This window comes from Bos javanicus, chromosome X, assembly GCF_032452875.1.
Source record: "Bos javanicus breed banteng chromosome X, ARS-OSU_banteng_1.0, whole genome shotgun sequence".
Classification (NCBI taxonomy): domain Eukaryota; kingdom Metazoa; phylum Chordata; class Mammalia; order Artiodactyla; family Bovidae; genus Bos; species Bos javanicus.
In genome coordinates, this window is record NC_083897.1 from 53,636,133 (window position 1) to 53,641,430 (window position 5,298).

General features: G+C 41.6%; 1 pseudogene; it reads right to left on the reverse strand.

Annotated features, from left to right (window-relative positions):
* Nucleotides 1-922: 922 nt before the first annotated feature.
* Nucleotides 923-3,331, reverse strand: LOC133242972 (E3 ubiquitin-protein ligase RNF168-like; annotated as a pseudogene).
* Between the last annotated feature and the right edge of the window lie 1,967 nt (nt 3,332-5,298).

A 5,298-nucleotide genomic window follows, 5' to 3' on the forward strand; every position in this document is an offset into this window, starting at 1 on the left:
TGACAACATAAGGAGACAACATGTTTAGTCAGGTTCTATAACACAGGATACTAGGACATAACTCTGCTACAGTAAATTCCCGTTTTGTGTTTTGGAAGAGCAGCTTACATAGTATGGTGTGAAAAGCAGTAAAACGCACATGCTTTTTGTGTCATTTAGCAAAGAAAGACAAGAAAGAATATATTGCCAAACTCCACCTGCTACTCCATCCTAGACCCAGTTGTCTATCATCCACTCAGTTCCAGTACTTCCAAATTCTCAATCTACCCCACTCAGTCTCAAGCCAAGATTAACTCCTTTTGCACCAACTCTCCTTTCTCTCAGCTAAGTCATCATTTTCCAGAAAAGTCTGATTTTTCTGACTCCACGATTTAACCCATTTGAAGTCAAAGAAAATGCTGTAATACTGAAAACAATCAAACTAGAGATGGAAATTAGTGTTGTGGAAGATACATGTCAAGTGCTCTGCAAAGGTAATGAGAAACTTGCAAGAAAACAGATTTTAAACTCTGCCTGGCTTCCTTAGTTACTCGGTATACGATAATGTTGCTCTGATTACTAGTCAGGACAATAAAGTGCTCAAAGGCACTAAAATATGCATCTTGGGGGGAAAATGCATGGACATTAAGATTTCCTGGGAGTTGGCCAAGGCATTTTTACATCCATAAGGACTGTCAACTTAAACTTAGTCCGTCACAGTTATTAAAAAAAAGGAAAGGAGTGGAATTCTTGCTTACAACTGGGTTTGGCAGAAACACATCTGTATACTCTGCCTCTGTGATCACACAGGCCTTTAATTAGGGACAATGAGTGTGCCCACAGAGCAGCACTAATGAAAAATTTATAAGGAGTCTATGATAGAGCTTCACAATCCAGCTTTACTAGGTTGTAAACACTCTTCTTACCCAAGCATTACTTTGTGTATCTGTGAAGCATCTGAAAAATACTTTTCTTTGACTTACCAGGCTGTAGGGAATGAGTCATTTTATGTACAAGTATCTACAGTAGAACTTGGTACTTTCTTGTATTAACTGAACAATGTTCCAACTGGAACCTAAAAGAAGGTTGCCAATGTTCACTTTTCAGGCTCTGTGAGGTGCTGGATGCTCTAGATCAGTTTGTCTGTGGAAGCTTCTCTCTTTGGCATGCTTCCTCTGTCCATTTAGTAATTTGCCTGGAGGTGACGACATAGCTAGTAACTGACATTCATCTGGGGATCCTTTTAGCCAGGTTGGCCTCATTTGTTCTTGATTCACCTCTTTCTGAAGCTGCAATGCTAATAACCTATCCTGTTCTTCTTGTTTATGTCTCTCAAAAAATAGACGTTCCAAATCTAACAGTTTTGGGGTGAAGTGGACTTGTTTACTCTTGGTCGGAGGAAACTTTGAGGAACATTTTCCTTCTTTTTGTAGAATAGCATGGATCGCTGACTGCTTCAGACAAAGATTCCTGGTTTTTTGCTCTGGAGATGTCCTTATTGGTCAGTAGGTGAGACTCCTCATTTTCTGTCACAACTGTGTTATTTTTCAGTGTCTGTGTCACATCTGACACTGTACATCCACTCTCCGTTTCGCCATAAGGCTTAACTGCAGTTTCTCCAGAAGAGGAAACTCCAGCTTTAGGCTCTTCATGACTGATGACACATAACTCTCTTTCATGACTGATTTGTTTTGTTTTCACTTTTCCTTCAAGCTACCATTCTCCACCACTGGCACATAACTGAGGTCTACTTCAGTGACTGCAGTGAAGCTTCTGCATCTTGCTTTTGAACTTCAAGGCATATTTGAGGAGAAAGCACTGGCATATCTTCCTCAACTTCTGTGTCTTGCCATGTAGGGTTCTTCCCATCACCGCTGTCAGTTTCCTTGGACCTGGAGGTTTCCTGTCTTCTTCTACAACTTCAGACTGTGACGCTGACTCAAGTTGAGAACTCGGTGACAAATACTTCTGAATATCGCCAGTGTTTTTTCGTTTGCTCTTCCTTTTCCTTCGTGACTTGGGTGTGACTGGATTAGATTTTTTGGAATACGAGAGGAGAGCCGAGACACGTTCCTCACAGACATTGCTAATATTAAGGCTTAGCTTTCTTGCCAGCGCTTCTTCTCTTTTCAGTTGTTCTTCCATCTCTCTCTGCCTTTTTTCTGCCTGTCTCTTTTCCTCTTCTTCCTCCTCTGCCAGTAATCTCTGTATGTATTCTTCACTGGCTTTGTTTTCTCCCTCCTGAATGGCTCATCGCTCTGCCTCCTCCTTGCTTCTCTGCTTTTCATATTCTCTTCTTAACTCCCTAGGTTGACTTAATAGACGAACAGGGAGATAGTCATCAATGATTTCCTCTGATTGTTGCCCAGAGACTCTAAGCCGGGATTCCTCTGGATAGTGTTTTTGAATTATCTCCCACAGTTCCATATTGACAAGAGAATTTCTTCAGGTGTGGTACCGAGTCCACGAAGAGACCCGGCAGCGACAGAAAGGACAGCACAAATGTGCCTTCTCCACAGTCGATTTGAAGCATGCTTTACAGAGCGTGTGGTTGCAAGGCAGTGTCACAGGCTCAATGAGGATTTCCAGACAGATGTGGCACTGGCATTCCAACAAGGAAGGGATGGTATCTCTGAGTACAGCCATTCTAATATGCTATAAGGTGTATTCACATCAATACCAGAATTCCAGGATTGGGAGCTTCAAATGTCTTCTGTGGGCCAGGAAAACTGTACGACCCCAGAAGGCGGTGTGTTTGTCGGTGTTAAAGACAAGTATCCCAAAAGGAAGCAAACTAACCTTGACTGTTACCAGGCACTGCCAACTGTTGCAGTAGGGCAGTGGTGGGCGCAGGGCTCTGTAGTGAGGCACAAGGCAGGCGCCAAGTTCCATTCCTCCCTGTTCGCAGGTGAGGCTTCTCCCTCAGTTCTGAGCAGCTAAGCCCGAGACTGCTGAGGTGCACAGGCCCCAGGCCACCACTCCACAAAGACCAAAGCCTCTTCCAGGATGCCGCCTCAGCAGAGGAACTTCCGTTTGACCTTTGCTGTGGGGTCGACTGCACCTGTGCACTTCTCAGGGCTCTGAGCCGACCCTCCTCTCTCTTGTGCAGTGCAAGTCGCCCTGGTGTGTCTGACTCTTTGCAACCCCGTGGACTATACAGTCCATGGAATTCTCCAGGCCAGAATACTGGAGTGGGTAGCCTTTCCCTTCTCCAGGGGATCTTCCCAACCCAGGGATAGAACCCAGGTCTCCCGCATTGCAGGCACATTCTTTATGAACGGAGCTATCAGGGAAGCCTAATCTTGGGGGCGGTGCTGTAGCAATCTCAAAAGGGCTAGTGAGGTCACAACGCTCTCCCTCTCGCCTTTTTCTTATAGGACACCAATCATTCATTGTAGAGTCTACCCTAAATACAGGATGATTTAATGTCAATTTCATGATTTCATGTAGTTTCATGCCACAGACCTTATTCCCCAAATGGTCTCATCACAGGTTCAGGGATTGCGGTTTGGACATGTCTTTTTCAGGACATATGTCAACCCACTATAGTGATAGGAGGGTTGGAAAACTAAAATGAGATGTTACCTTTTGTAGATCAGTATACAAACACATCCCTACATGCGTAAATATATAAATGCCTGCATAAGAAAGAATATAATATATTCTTGAACTATGAAATGCAGATAAAAACATTCAGCAGGTGTTTTGGGGTTGTATGTTTTGGGGAAAGGTTGCTTTTCTGCTCTTTTTTTATATTATTTATTTTTTACCTAGGAGAGATGTCTATTGTTCTTGCAAGTGTGTAAAACATAAAATGGCAGGGAAGCAAGTACATTCTTACTGCACCCCCATAAAAGCCTTTAGAACGGTAATATTTTTCAGGGACAGGAAGAGAGATGAGAGGTTGAGGAAGCCCCTTCCTCCATGTAACAAGAAAATTCCCCTCCAATAACAACCAAAATGATGAATATCGGGGCTTTAAATTTCTTGTTATTAAATTGCGGGAAAATATTGGACCTCAGTTTGACATTTTAAATTTTTAAATGGAGGATAATTGTGTTACAATGTTGTGCTGGTTTCTGCCACACAACATTACAAATCAGTTGCCACTATGTATGTGTATCCTCTCCCTCTCCACTCCCCTCCCCCTATCCTTCCCCTTTAGTTCATATAAAGCTCCAGTCTGGGTTCCCTGTGTTATATAGCAACTTCTCACTAGCTGTCTCTTCTACACATTGTAGTGTGTGTGTGTGTGTAGTGCTACTTTTTCAATTTGTCTCACCCTCTCATTCCCCTGCTGTGTCCTCAAGTCTGTTCTCTGTTCTGTTTCTGCATTCCTTCCCTGCTAATAGGTTCATCAGTGCCATTTGGCTAGATTTCATAGATATGCTTTAATTTACTATATTTGTTTTTCTCTTTCTGACTTACGTCACTCTGTATAACAGTTTCTAGGTTCATCCACCTCATTATGACTGACTCAAATTCGTTCCTTTTTATGGCTGAGTAATATTCCATTGTACATATGAACCACTACTTCTTTGTCCATTCATCTGTATATGCACATCTAGGTTGTTTCTGTGTCCTGGCTATTGTAAGTAGTGCTGCAGTAAACCTTAGGGTACGTGTTTCTTTTTGAGTTGTGGGTTTCTCAGGATATATGCCCAATAGTGGAATTGATGGGTCATATGATAGTTTTATTCCTAGTTTTTTTCGGGAATCTGCATATTGTTCCCCACAGTGGCTGTATCAATTTACATTCCCACCAAAAGTGCAAGAGGGTTATCTTTCTCCATATCTTCTCCAGCATTTATTGTTTATAGATTTTTTTTTATAATAACCATTCTGACTAGTATGTGGTGGTACTTCATTGCAGTTTTGATTGACATTTCTCTAATAATGAGCAGTGTTGAAGCATCGTATCATGTGTTTATCGGCCATCTGTATGTCTTCTTTGCAGAAGTGTCTGTTTATGTCTTCTGCCTATTTTTTTGATTGGGTTGTTTGTTTTTTTCATATTGAGCTGACTGAGCACCTTATATGTTTTGGAGATTAATCCTTTGTCAGTTTTTTCATTTGCAATTGTTTTCTCCCATTCTGAGGGTTGTTTGTTTATTGTTTCCCTTGCTGTGCAAAAACTTTTAAGTTTTATTAAATTGCATTTGTTAATTTTTGCTTTTATTTCCATTACTCTAGGAGGTGGGTGCAAGAGAATCTTGCTACGGTTTTTGGCATAGACTATTCTGCCTATGTTTTAATAAAGAGTTTTGTAATTTCTGGCCTTACACTTAAGTCTTTAGTCCCTTTTGAGTTTGTTTTTAT